General features: G+C 36.7%; 2 pseudogenes; both read left to right on the top strand.

Moving 5' to 3' along the window:
• Positions 1 to 3065: 3065 nt before the first annotated feature.
• On the top strand, positions 3066 to 5023 carry LOC143388473 (RNA-binding protein EWS-like; annotated as a pseudogene).
• A 1962-nt stretch (positions 5024 to 6985) lies between these two features.
• Positions 6986 to 7339, top strand: LOC143388474 (large ribosomal subunit protein uL23 pseudogene; annotated as a pseudogene).
• The last annotated feature ends 5670 nt before the right edge of the window (positions 7340 to 13009 follow it).

Genomic DNA, 13009 nt, shown 5'->3' with positions numbered 1-13009 from the left:
ATACAATTTTGCTATTTATCATCTTTTTCTAACAACACTATTTGGATGGAATGGGGTTTTACAGTACTTCTCTGCCCTGAAGCATTTTATAGGAGAATCAAAGCAGCCAAACTTCTCTTTTTTTCTCTAGCAGTTTCTTTTCCCAAAAGCTGTACCTAATAATAAGTACTTGTATTGGACCAGGTAATATTTGTCAGGAATACTAAGCTTACTGATAGATGACTAGAAAGATTAATGTGTAAAAAAAGTTCACGGGACTCAAATACCAAGGGGATAAATCTTACATGTCGATCCTACTCAATGTAGGACATGAGCTTTCAAGTTGGACACACCTTGGTTCAAATTCTTGTTCTGCAGTTATAATTATGTAGACTTCTTAGCAATTTAATAAATCCTTCTGAGAATTATTTTATTACTAATTTCTGTTATGCTGTTCTGCTTGGAATGTGGCTAAGTGGTTGAGTGCCCTGAGTTCAATCCCTGGTACCAAGAGAGAGAGAGAGAGAGAGAGAGAGAGAGAGAGAGAGAGAGAGAGAGATCCTGAAATACACATAATCATTCTTATGATTCTTATTTTATGGGTAAAAAAGAGATAATTTCAGAAAGGCATAATGTTATAATGTAAAAGTCATGACCTTTGGCATCAAACAAATCTATAAATAACTTCCTTGTTCTTGGATTAAATAGCTGTGTGACTATTTAATCACATTGTTTAAAATGAACAATAGCAAAATAGGGTTAATACCTATCAAAATCGCTTTGTAAATATTGAATTTAATATATGAGTATATAAATATTACATATAATTTTATTGATTATGATTATATGATATGTACTCAATGTACAATCAGATATATATGATGTATTATCACACCATATTTCTAATACCATATTTACATATTTTCTGTTATATGATAGGCATAAAAATATATGAACACTCAAAATTAACTACATTTGTCTCATTTTCTAGGTTGAGGTAAGCATAAAAACTGGTCTACAGTTTGACAGTAGGTTTACTACACAAATTAGCTGGCAATGAAGCTAGTAGAGCCAAAGTTAATGGAGAGAAGATCTGAAGCAAATGTTCGTTAACTGTGATACAAACCACAATTAGGTAATTAAAGTTATCTGTAATATGTAGATAACAGCAAATTTTTGCTTTTAGTTCTTTTTAGTTTACAGTGTTGTTTTGTTTTCTTGTTGTTGCTTGTATTTGGTTCTGATTTTGGTGGCAGACTTAATTAGTGGGCAAAAAATGTTCTTCCAATGCTTTTAAATGGTCTATAAAACACAGAAGCAATCAGAAATGAGTTCACCTGAATGGGATTTTGTCAGAGGTGATCATAAACCTTTAAATGGAAGACGTTTGTGTTTACCATTGTAGATGACTGATAAAAATTTTGCATATAAAAATCAATAATCTAGTCGCTAGTCTATATTCTTAGAAGCATAGGAGAAAGAGATCATTTTTATATTGATTATAAAATATAACCATTTTTTCAAACAAAACATAAAAATCTAATAAACTTGCCCCTTAACATTAAATATCTCTGATATTAAAAGGTTATTGTTCATTTTGAACAACGTGACTAAATAGTCACACACTATTTAATCCTGGAACAAGGAAGTTTTTTATAGATTTGATTGGTGCCAAAGGTCATGACTTTGGCATTATTACATTACACCTTTCTGAAATTCTCGTATTTTTTAACCCATAAAATAAGAATGATTATGTGTATTTGTGTATTTCATAATCTCTCTCTCTCTCTCTCTCTCTCTCTCTCTCTCTCTCTCTCTCTCTCTCTCTGTACCAGGGATTGAATCCAGAGCACTCAATCACTGAGCCATATTCCAAGCCCTTTCATTTTTTATTTTGAGCCAGGGACTGGATAATTTACAGGCTGACTTTGAATTTGTGATCCTCCTCTGTTAGCCTCTGAGCTACTGGATTACAGGCATGCTCCACCTCAACCAGCTTGTTCAGGATTTCTTAACCTCAGAACTACTGTTACAGTTCTTTAGTGTGAGTGGCTGTCCTGTGTATTGTGGATGTTTGGCTTCAACATCTGACCTCTACCCTCCAGATTTCAGTAACCATCTCACCTCTCCCTCCTTAATAACTTCAAATGATGCTGGAATTGAGAGAGCAAAACTTCCCCTAGTTAAGAGTCACTATTTTGGTGCAAATATTTAGCATAACATAGTACCTGAGATATCTATAGTAGGAATAGTACATAATGTTACATTTGCATTATATAGTTAACACTTATACAAATGTTAATAAAATTTGTATATTTATATTACTTAATACAAATCTTTAACATTTTAAATAGTACATAACTTTTGTCTTCAGAAATAATTTTTAACTTCTTTTTTCTTTTAATAAAGTAACTTTTTTCTTAATACTGTCACTTTTGTGAAATTAATCATTATAATAAATATAATCCTCAAAGCAAAAACTGTAGCATCTGGCATAGTAATTAGTAAGTAAATAGTGATTTGTCACATTTGCATCAAGTATATTAAGAGAAATAACTGTATTGCATTTCTTTGTAGGCTTTAGGGATTCTGAGATAACTGGTTACATTATTTTAAATTTAAACTATACAACAGAAGGATACTGTGATGAGCTGTCTACATCATCATTTAGATCAAAATTATTGATCTCCCTAGTGATCAAGAATATTCTGTTTCATGGCCCCCATTTGAGATCTTCTTCAGGAACTACTCTCAGTATATGAAAGTTCCTTACCCAGTTGCTCCTTCCCTGGAGATAATGTATATTTGATACCTTAATTATCAAATATACATTAATTAGGCTGAAATGCAAAGGCTTGACACTCTGTCCTCAATTCAGGACAACTCTGAAGGGTCACTGCAGCTTCAGAACTCTTCATGGGATCAACCGATTCCTCTGAGGCAACTTCATCATGGGTTAGCTCCTTCTGCCCAATCCTGCTTCCCTCATTCTTTTATAATATTTAAATGAGAAAACTTCTCTGGAAAAAAAACAACAACAACTCTACCAGGACAAACATTGAGAGAACCAGAAGGAAGGAGAGAAAATGGTGTCCACAGATTACAGTACCTACAGCCAAGCTGCAGCCCAGCAGGGATACAGTGCTTACACTGCCCAGCTAACTCAAAGATATGCACAGATCACAGAGGCATATGGACAACAAAGCTATGGAACTTATGGACAGCCTCCTGATGTCAGCTATACCCAGGCTCAGACCACTGCCATCCATGGGCAGAACACATATGCAACTTCTTACAGATACTCTCCCACTGGTTATACTACCCCGAATGCCCCCCCAAGCATACAGCCAGCCTGTCCAGGGGTACAGCACTGGTGCTTATGACACCACCACCCAGGCCCCCTATGCATCCCAGTCTGCATATGGGACTCAGCCTGCTTACCCTGGCTATGGGCAATAGCCAGAAGCCACTGTTACCTGCAAAATCGCAGGATGGTCACAAGCCTGCTGAGACTAGTCAACCTCAGTCTAGCACAAGGGGTTATAACCAGCCCAGCCTAGGATATGGACAGAGTAACTACAGTTATCCCCAGGTTCCTAGAAGTACCTCATGCAGCCAGTTACCGTGCCTCCATCCTATCCTCCTACCAGCTCTTCCTCTACACCGTGGACTAGTTATGATCAGAGCAGTTACTCTCAACAGAACACCTATGGGCACCAAGCAGCTATGGACAGCAGAATAGTTATGGTCAACAAAGCAGCTATGGGCAGCAGCCTCCCACTAGTTACCCACCCCACAGACTAGATCCTACAGCCAGGCTCCAAGTCAATATAGACAACAGACCAGCAGCCATGGGCAGCAGAGTTCATTCAGACAGGACCACCCCTGTTGCATGTGTGTTTATGGGCAGGAGACTGGAGGATTTTCCGGACAAAGAGAAAACCCCCTGAGACAGAGGAGATTTCCTCCCATGAGTGGCCCTGATAACCCAGGCAGGGGAAGAGGAGGCATGAGCAGAGGTGGGCAGGAAGGAGGATGCGGTGGAATGGGCAGCGCTGGAGAGCTAGGTGGCTTCAATAAGCCTGGTGGACCCATGGATGAAAGACCAGACCTTAATCTAGGCCCTGCAGTAGATCCCGATGAAGACTCTGACAACAGTGCAGTTTATGTGCAAGGATTAAATGACAATGTGACTTGATGATCTGGCAGATTTCTTTAAGCAGTGTGGGGTGGTTAAGATGAATAAGAGAACTGGGCAACCCATGATCCATACCTTCCTGGACAAGGAAACAGAAAAGCCCAAAGGTGATGCCACAGTGTCCTATGAAGACCCATCAACTGCCAAGGCTGCTGTGGAATGGTTTGAAGGAAAAGATTTTCAAGGAAGCAAACTAAAAGTCACTTTTGCTTGAAAGAAGCCTCCAATGAACATCATGCAGGGTGGCATGCCAACCCATGAGGGCAGAGGGATGCCACCACCACTCCGTGGAGGTCCAAGTGGCTCGGGAGGTCCTGGGGGACCCATGGGTCACATGGGAGGCCATGGAGGAGACAGAGGAGGTTTTCCCCCAAGAGAGCCACGGGGTTCCCAAGGGAATCCCTCTGGAGGAGGAAACGTCCAGAACCAAGCTGGGGACTGGCAATGTCCCAGTCCGGGTTGTGGAAACCAGAACTTCGCCTGGAGAAAACAATGCAACCAGTGTAAGGCCCCGAAGCCTGAGGGCTTTCTCCCACCACCTTTCCCACCCCCGGGTGATGACCATGGAAGAGGTGGACCTGGTGGCATGCGGGGAGGAAGAGGTGGCCTCACGGATCACGGCAGTCCTGGAGGAATGTTCAGAGGTGGCCGTGGTGGAGACAGAGGTGGCTTCCGTGGTGGCCATGGCATGGACCGAGGTGGCTTTGGTGGAGGAATATGAGGTGGTCCAGGGGGTCCCCTGGACCTATGATGGAGCAGATGGGAGGAAGAAGAGGTGGAAGTGGAGGATCTGGAAAAATGGATAAAGGCAAGCACCGTCAGGAACACAGAGATTGGCCCTATTAGACATAGACCCCGCAGAGTTGCATTGACTACCAGATTTATTTTTTAAACCAGAAAATGTTTTAAATTTATAATTCCATATTTATAATGTTGGGCACAGCATTATGATTATTCCTTGTCTGTAATTTAGTATTTTTCACCATTTGTGAAGAAACATTAAAACAAGTTAAATGGTAGTGTGCTGAGTTTTTTCTTTTTTCTTCTTTTAAAAATGGATGTTTAACTAAGATTTAACAATGGGAACCCCTGTGAGCATGCTCAGTACCAATGGAGAACCAAGAGGTCCTCTAACTATAATAATGTACATGGTTGTGATTTTTTTAAAATAAAATTCCAAATGTTTCTAAAAAACAAAACAAAACAAAACAAAACAAAAAAACAAAAACTCTTCCACACAAGTATTCATGTCAGAATTTGATTCCTAGGAACCAAACGTGAGGTAACTTGTACCAGGAATACTCTTAAAAAGCAGGCTCAACAATGGCATTTTGGAGATATGAGAATCCTATCACTGATAGGATCTGGTATGTTGGCAGCTCCCAGCACACTTTATTGGTGAAACTGCTAAAATGTCAACTTGTAACAAACTAGGATGAGATGTGAATGGAAGATATTGGCCTTGGCAATCTCACACAACTCTTAGAAAAAGTGAAGTCAATGGCCCACTTTAAATGAAGAGTACTTACCAGAACTACAAAGTAAGGTAGTTGAAGAATAAAAAAGTTCATAGAAGCGAAGATGATAGCAGGCCAGAAAAATACAGGAGTCACCTTTGTTGTGTGGAAGAACTTGGAGAAGATTCCTTCAACCCAGCATTAAGGAAAGAGCAGGCAAGAGATCACCAATATTATTAGGAGCCTCCCCTTCTGAGGTCAAGGTTGATGGTAGGACTAGGTTCCCTGACAGCAATGAAGATGTTAAGAGAGTAAAATAATAGAAATTTTATAAGTGGGTGAATATTGTTTCAAGTAAAATAAACTTGTAGAAATCTAGTTGAAAACTTAAGTGTCAGAAGAAATGGATGCCATTTAAGTGGTGGAATAAAGGAGCCGGACCCACAGAGACCTTATAGACAAATAATACAGCATGGTATACTTAGATGCAATACATTCAATAAGAAATCAAAATAGTTAAAAATATATCAAGGATGAAAGCTCTAAGGCAGAGGGTCAACCATTCTAGTAAAAAGGTCATTACACAAACCCTTGCCAAGTTTCTGGACTTGAGCCAGGGTTCAGATCTAAAACCCACAAATCAAAGGAAATCCATGTTGTGCCAAGTCTTTGTTAAAACTCACAATGACTATTTATCCTAAACCTGTTTTTAGATTCGCTGAGATTTTCTATATAGGCAATCAGAGATGTTTTCATTTCTTCCCATTCACTATTTACTTATTTTTTCTTATTTTACTGTATGGATGAGAGCAGTAGAGGTAGCAAAAGCAGACATTCTGCTCTATTCCTGCTCTCAGGGAAGGTTTTCAGTCTTTCACCCTCAGCTAAGATGTTGGCTGCATGCATTTGTGCAGATGTTATTTTTCAAGCTTAGGGAGTTTCTTTCTATTTTTAGGTTTTCCCAAAGGCTTCTATCATGAATAAATGTTAAATTAGATATCCAAGTACAAAAAATGATCAATACCTGGCACATAAAAGAAAAATAAATCAAAATAGATGGTACAGATGATAGGCTTAAATTTAAACCTAATATTACACTACTTCAAGAGAAAAACAGTAAAAATATTTGTGACCCTGGGTTAGGTAAATATATCAAAGATAAAACAATTAGAAGCAGGATACATAAAAATAAAAGATGATGAATCTTCATCAAAGTTAAGAATTTCTATTTTTAGGCACCATTTAAGAGGAGAAAAATATAAGCTATTATCTAGAAAAAAATATTTCAAATCGTATCTGCTAAAGTATTTATATTAAAAAATATTAAGAACATTCAGGCCTTCTCACCAAGATGGTGCCGAAAGCAAAGAAGGAAGCCCCTGCCCCTCCCAAAGCTGAAGCCAAAGCAAAAGCTTTGAAGGCAAAGAAGCTAGTGTTGAAGAATGTCAACAGTCATAGAAAGAAGAAGACCACTGACCACTGAGTCAGCCATGAAGAAGATTGAAGACAACAACACACTGGTGTTTATTGTGGATGGCAAGGCCAACGAACACCAGATCAAACAAGCTGTAAAGAAGCTCTATGGCATTGATGTGGCCAAGGTTAACACCCTGATCAGGCCTGATGGAGAGAAAAAGGCATATATGTTCGACTGGCTCCTGATTATGATGTTTTGGATATTGCCAACAAAATTGGGATCATCTAAACAGAGTCCAGCTGTCTAATTCTAAATATACTTTTTTTCCAACATAAAAAAGAACACTCAGAACACATTAAAACTAAAATAACTCAGTAATAAAATGCACAAAAGATTTGAATACACAATTTACTAAATAAGATATATGGATGAGACAAAAGCATATGAGAAGATGCTTGACATTATAAGTCATTAGGTAAATACAAATTTAAACCATGAAAGGTTGGAGGTGTAACTCAGTGGTAAAGGGCTTGCCTAGTTCGATTCCAAGGCTCACAAAACATGAGATACACTGTATAAGTATTAGAATAGTTGAGGTTAAGAATATTGACAGTACAATGGTTTTGGGTTGTGGCTCAGCGGTAGAATGCTCACCTAGCACGTGCAAGGCCCTGGGTTAAATCCTCAGCACCACATAAAAATAAATAAAGGTATTGTGTCCAACTACAACTAAAATTAATTAATTAATTAATATTTTTAAAAAGAATATTGACAATACTAAATAAATAATTATACTGAATAAAGTATAACATTTTCATATATGTGGGGATGAATATAAAATACCACAGCAATTTTAATGAAACAACTTTGTTTTTTTTTTTATAGTTACCAAAAAGTTACCATAGGACTCAGTAATCTAGATCACAGGTACTTACCCAAGTGAATAGCCAATCTATATTCACTCAAAGTCTTTGAAGACAAATGTTTTGACTCATTTTATTTGTAATTGCCAAAAAGCAATCCAAATATTCCTCACTAGAGAATAGACAAACTGACACATAGTTAAAGTGTAATAATACCCCAAATTGAAAGGAAATAGAGTACTCCAAAAAATCTGGGTAAGACCCAAGTGCATTAAGCTAAGTGAAATATATCAGTCTCTAATAACAACATGTTGCACAATTGCATTTATATGACATTCTGCAAAAGGCAAAGCTGTATGGAGAGAACACTAAGTTCAGAATTAGGGAAGGTGAGGGTTGAGACTGACTATCAAGGTCTTGGAAGAATTTGGGACATGATGGAACCGTTCTTCATTGGGTAGAAATCTGCCACAACAGGTCAGATAGAATAAAATATATTGCATCTAAATCATAACTTAGTTTAAAAATTTAAACTGCATCTCTGAAACCAAAAGTAACAATTGATTGAAAGATTCTTAAATTATTGGGAGTAAATCATCTATATAGATTAAAATATTGTTACATTTGTTCAAGAATCTGCTATTTGCAAGGAAAATATTTTTTGAAGATTGCATTAGTTTAGTAACACTACAGGAACAAAACAGACTGAGTGGCTTAAATAACAGAAAATTATATTTTCTCAAAGTCTGAAGTGGAGAGGTCCTAGGTCCAGACGTCAGCGTGTTGCTTCTCTGAGGTAGGTCTACCTGGCTTACACATGACCACCTTTTCTGTGTTTGTGAACATTGTCTTCCCTCTGCACATTTATGTGTCCAAGTTTCCTCTTTATATAAGGACTTTTGTCTTTTACCCCCCCCCAATGACCTTTCTTTGACACTGTTACTTTTTTAAAGATCCTATTTCCAAATGTAGTCAAATTCTGAAGTCCTGGGGATGAGGATTTCAACATGCAAAATACTATCAAATAATGATTAAAACTAATGTGGGTTAAATTTTACTTTATTAATTCCTGATATCCAAATATACTAATTTAAATACCAATTCAAGCGACTACTGTTCTTCACATGATGATGGTTTCATATTCAAGTGTCTTCCAAGTCCCTCCCTCTCCCTGGATTTGAAGGTAAATTACAGTGCAACAAATATTTGCAATGTTATTATTGGGACTCCAATCTATCCCATCATCAAAACTTCCCTCTTCCCAGCAGTTTCGAGGCTGAGGCAGGAGGATCATGAGTTCATAGTCAGCCTCCACAACTTAGCAAGACCCTGAAGAGTTTAGTGAGACCCTGTCTCTAAACAAATTATTGAAAAGTTCTGGGGGATGTGGTGCAGTGGTGAAGTGCCCTTGGTTCAAACCCTGGTACCAAAAATCTCCCCCCCAAAACCAAACAACAACAACAAAAACCCCAACAAATTTCCTCTTCTCGAGAGAACCTAACGGGCTCATATTTTATCATAAGTCACTTGGAATTTGTTGTTTTGGTGTCTTTCTGTTTGATCGTCAATTTGCCAGGTGATGAGCAAATGCTATTAAAGAAGGGAGAACATCATTGGCTACTATTATGAAAAAGAAGCAAGGAGATTGCTACTTCACTTAGGATTTCACCTCTTTTTTCATGCCATACACAGGCCCACATCCTATTACCTGTGATCATGTATGCTGGTGCTCAGCCTGTTCCTTTAGAAATAAGAAAACAGGAACGTTTGTATATCTAAAGTTTAACAAGAAGATAATTGTGTTACTTTAAAGTTTATGTGCTTAAAGGAAGATTTTGTTTTGGTGTCAGAAATTTTTTTAGACAATAGGTACATATACTTCATGGTATTATTACTTGTTTTTGCTCACACAAGGGAAATGGAATTCAGGACATGTTAGGTTAATTCTGTGACTGATACTTTGTGCAGATTGCACACAAAGGGATGTGTTCACTTCCATCTATCTCACACTATATTCTTTTCTCATAATCAAATAATTGAAGCAATTTTCAGGTAGAATAAAATTTTCTACTATTATTTATCAAGAACTCCTCCATTCAATTCAATTTAACTACAAATTGTTACTTCACTCATCCCTTAGATATGCAACCAATTTCTCTTTAAAGCCTTCATATCAGTCTAGAAATAAAAGTGTAGACTAGCGCCATAGGCAATTGATCAGCCAAATAAATTATTTTTCAAGCTGAATGCAAGCATTTTCATAAACAGAGCAACATTTACAAAAGAAATTGTGGATGAGGGACTCCAGAGGAAAATTTCTAATTCACTATTGAGCTATTCAGTGAATAATCTTTTTCAAAGTCTGATAATATTCATTGGTATAGAGGCCCATTCCCTAAGGAAAAATCACAAATAATTTAAAAAATAAAAAAAATGTTTTCTTTCTTTTCTTTGTGTATGATATTGCTTAATGCATCATCTAAATCAGATTTACTCTATTGTGGTGCTCTTGCTATTTTGGGCAAGATAGATCTTTGTCAATGCACACGGTGCTTTCCTATGCATTGCAAGGTGTTTGCTAACATCCTTAGTCTCTACCCTCTATTTTCCAGAAGGAAATACCCTTTCCCAAGGTGCAAAATACCAGGATAGTGCTAACATTGCAAAATGTCCTCTTGGGGACAAAATTTACCCTAATTGAAAACAACTGATCTAACAACAGATCTGCCCAGTTCTGCTCCCGTGATTCCAGGGTGTTTATTTTTAACCTCAGGCACCACAATCAAACATTTTCTGGAAGTCTGGCATTTCTGAATGCTGAAATTGCAAGGGACTTCATGTTAAGTAATGTAAGTGGTCATTGAAGTAAGTAGCCATTATTAGAGAGAGAATCTATGAGAAAATCATGAATTATTTCAATTAGTAGAAAGGAGACACTTGAACTAAAAATTTGTCTTTTCCATGTAGATTTGGGAGTTAAGACCAATGAATGGAGATTATAGTGAGAAAGATTGAAACTGAATAGAAGAGGAAATTAAATAATAGTGATTTGCTAACATGATATTTTAATTTTTATTATTTCAGGTAGTACTGAATTTTTTAATATTTACTCATCATATATTATCTTATCAATTCTGGTTACTCATACAATTTACTATTGGTTTTTATATTTTCTTTTATTTGGTACTAGAGATTGAACCTTTACCACTATGTTACAACCCAAGATCTTTTTTATTTTCAGACAAGGTCTCACTAAGTTGTTCAGGCTGGCCTCAAACTTTTGATCCTTCTGCCTCAGTATTACCAGTCACTGAAATAACAGGTGTGTACCACCATGCCAGGCTGTTTTCTTAATTAGTAGAGGCTTTTCCTATATACATTACATATATTTTATATGCACCCACACACATTCACACACACACACATACATCACTTTATTTTGGATATTTTTGGTATAGAGTCTTTAATAAAAAAGAAAACAAATCATGTCCTTCCAGCCATCAATTTATAGCTGTTGTTTTTTCTGCTACTTTTTGGTCTAGAAGTTCTTTCCTATAATAAAAAAAGTCACCTGTATAATTTCTGAATCTGTTTGCCTTTCATTTGTGCAATAAGTTTGTTATTATATCCATAAGTTCCAAAGGACTCCTAACACCATGCTATTGAGCCCTGGGGTCGGGGGAAGGAAAATAATCTGTTTACTGAGTGCCTACAACATAGCTGATATAGAGATCTATGATTTGCAGGTCATAGCTTGTGTAACCTTATTTAGTGTGACATCAAGCAACAAGGTACAATTATTCTTGGTTTGTAGATGAGGATATTGAAACCTACAAAAGTATAATGGTTTTATCAGTGACATATAGTTGTTAAGTGGCAGAAATTTAGATCAGTTCTCTTTGACCTAAGGTTCATAACATTCTGTAAATGATAAGAGGCCTTTCTGACTCTTGGGTAAAAAAAATGTTGTGTTCAAAATTGTACTTTAAGAAATTAACTTGCTAGTCACTGACATGGACCAAAGTTTTCACAAAAAAAAAAAGAGTCTGAAGGCTATTCAAACAGCCCAGGTCAAGGATAATAAAATCCTTAGATCTGAATGAAGGTGATAACTGGAAATTGAAGGAAAGAAATAGGAGAGATGTTTTGGAGGAAAAATTGACAGGACACGGTAATGAACTCAAATTGGGGGCAAGTAAGTACAAGTGTTAGAGATGATTAGAAATTTTCTGACAATTTTTGGCTTTGATAAAATGTGTAAGAAGTTTTTCAAATATGAAGGTTTTCTAAGGAAGATTGTTAGCTCAATTTTGAACATTGTCAAGTATCAAATGTAGGGGAAAGGCCTCCTGGTTGCAATTTAGAGTGTAAAATAATACTTTCAGAGAGTACCAAAAAACAAGAAAAAAGATTAGAATTGAATGTAGACATAGGGCCATCTATATAGAAACAAGGGTTAGAATTGAAATTACTAAACAGTAATGAGAAAAGAAAAAGAATTCTAGTCACCAAAAAATAAAGAAGTAAAGATTTTAGAAAGGAATACAAAGAATTCTTTTTTTATTTTATTTTTTATTCTAAATGTATTATATAGAACAGCAGAATAAATTACAATTCATATTACACATATAGAGCACATTTTTCCATATCTCTGGTTGTATATTCACTCCATTCATGTCTCCATACATTTACTTAGGATAATGATGTCCATCTCATTCCTCCATACAAAGAATTTTTATAAAAAGAAAATAATCAGTTACAAACATTAGAATCATTTATAAGCAACAGATGATACATTTGTTCAGTATTGTACCCATATGCCCTCATACTTACCAGACTTTTCCAAAGCTGCCCAAATTCCAACTCTAGTACCTGCACTGCCTGAAAACTTTCTCTGATCCCAGGAACGTGCTGTGCTTGCTCATACCACAGGCTAGTGTCAGAGAATTTCTCTGTAATCCCAGTGGTCCTCAACCAATAGTTGAGATGACCTAGTATATGAATTGCCCCAGTTACTTTGCAGTTCCCCAGCTTGCTTGACCTTTAAGTTACTCTCAGGAGCAACATTACTAATAACAAAGGCTTTATTGATTAG

The sequence above is a fragment of the Callospermophilus lateralis genome, unplaced genomic scaffold (assembly GCF_048772815.1).
Source record: "Callospermophilus lateralis isolate mCalLat2 unplaced genomic scaffold, mCalLat2.hap1 Scaffold_1036, whole genome shotgun sequence".
NCBI classification, from domain to species: domain Eukaryota; kingdom Metazoa; phylum Chordata; class Mammalia; order Rodentia; family Sciuridae; genus Callospermophilus; species Callospermophilus lateralis.
Note: the sequence above shows the minus strand (reverse complement) of the source record. Positions and strands in the feature narration are given on the sequence as shown.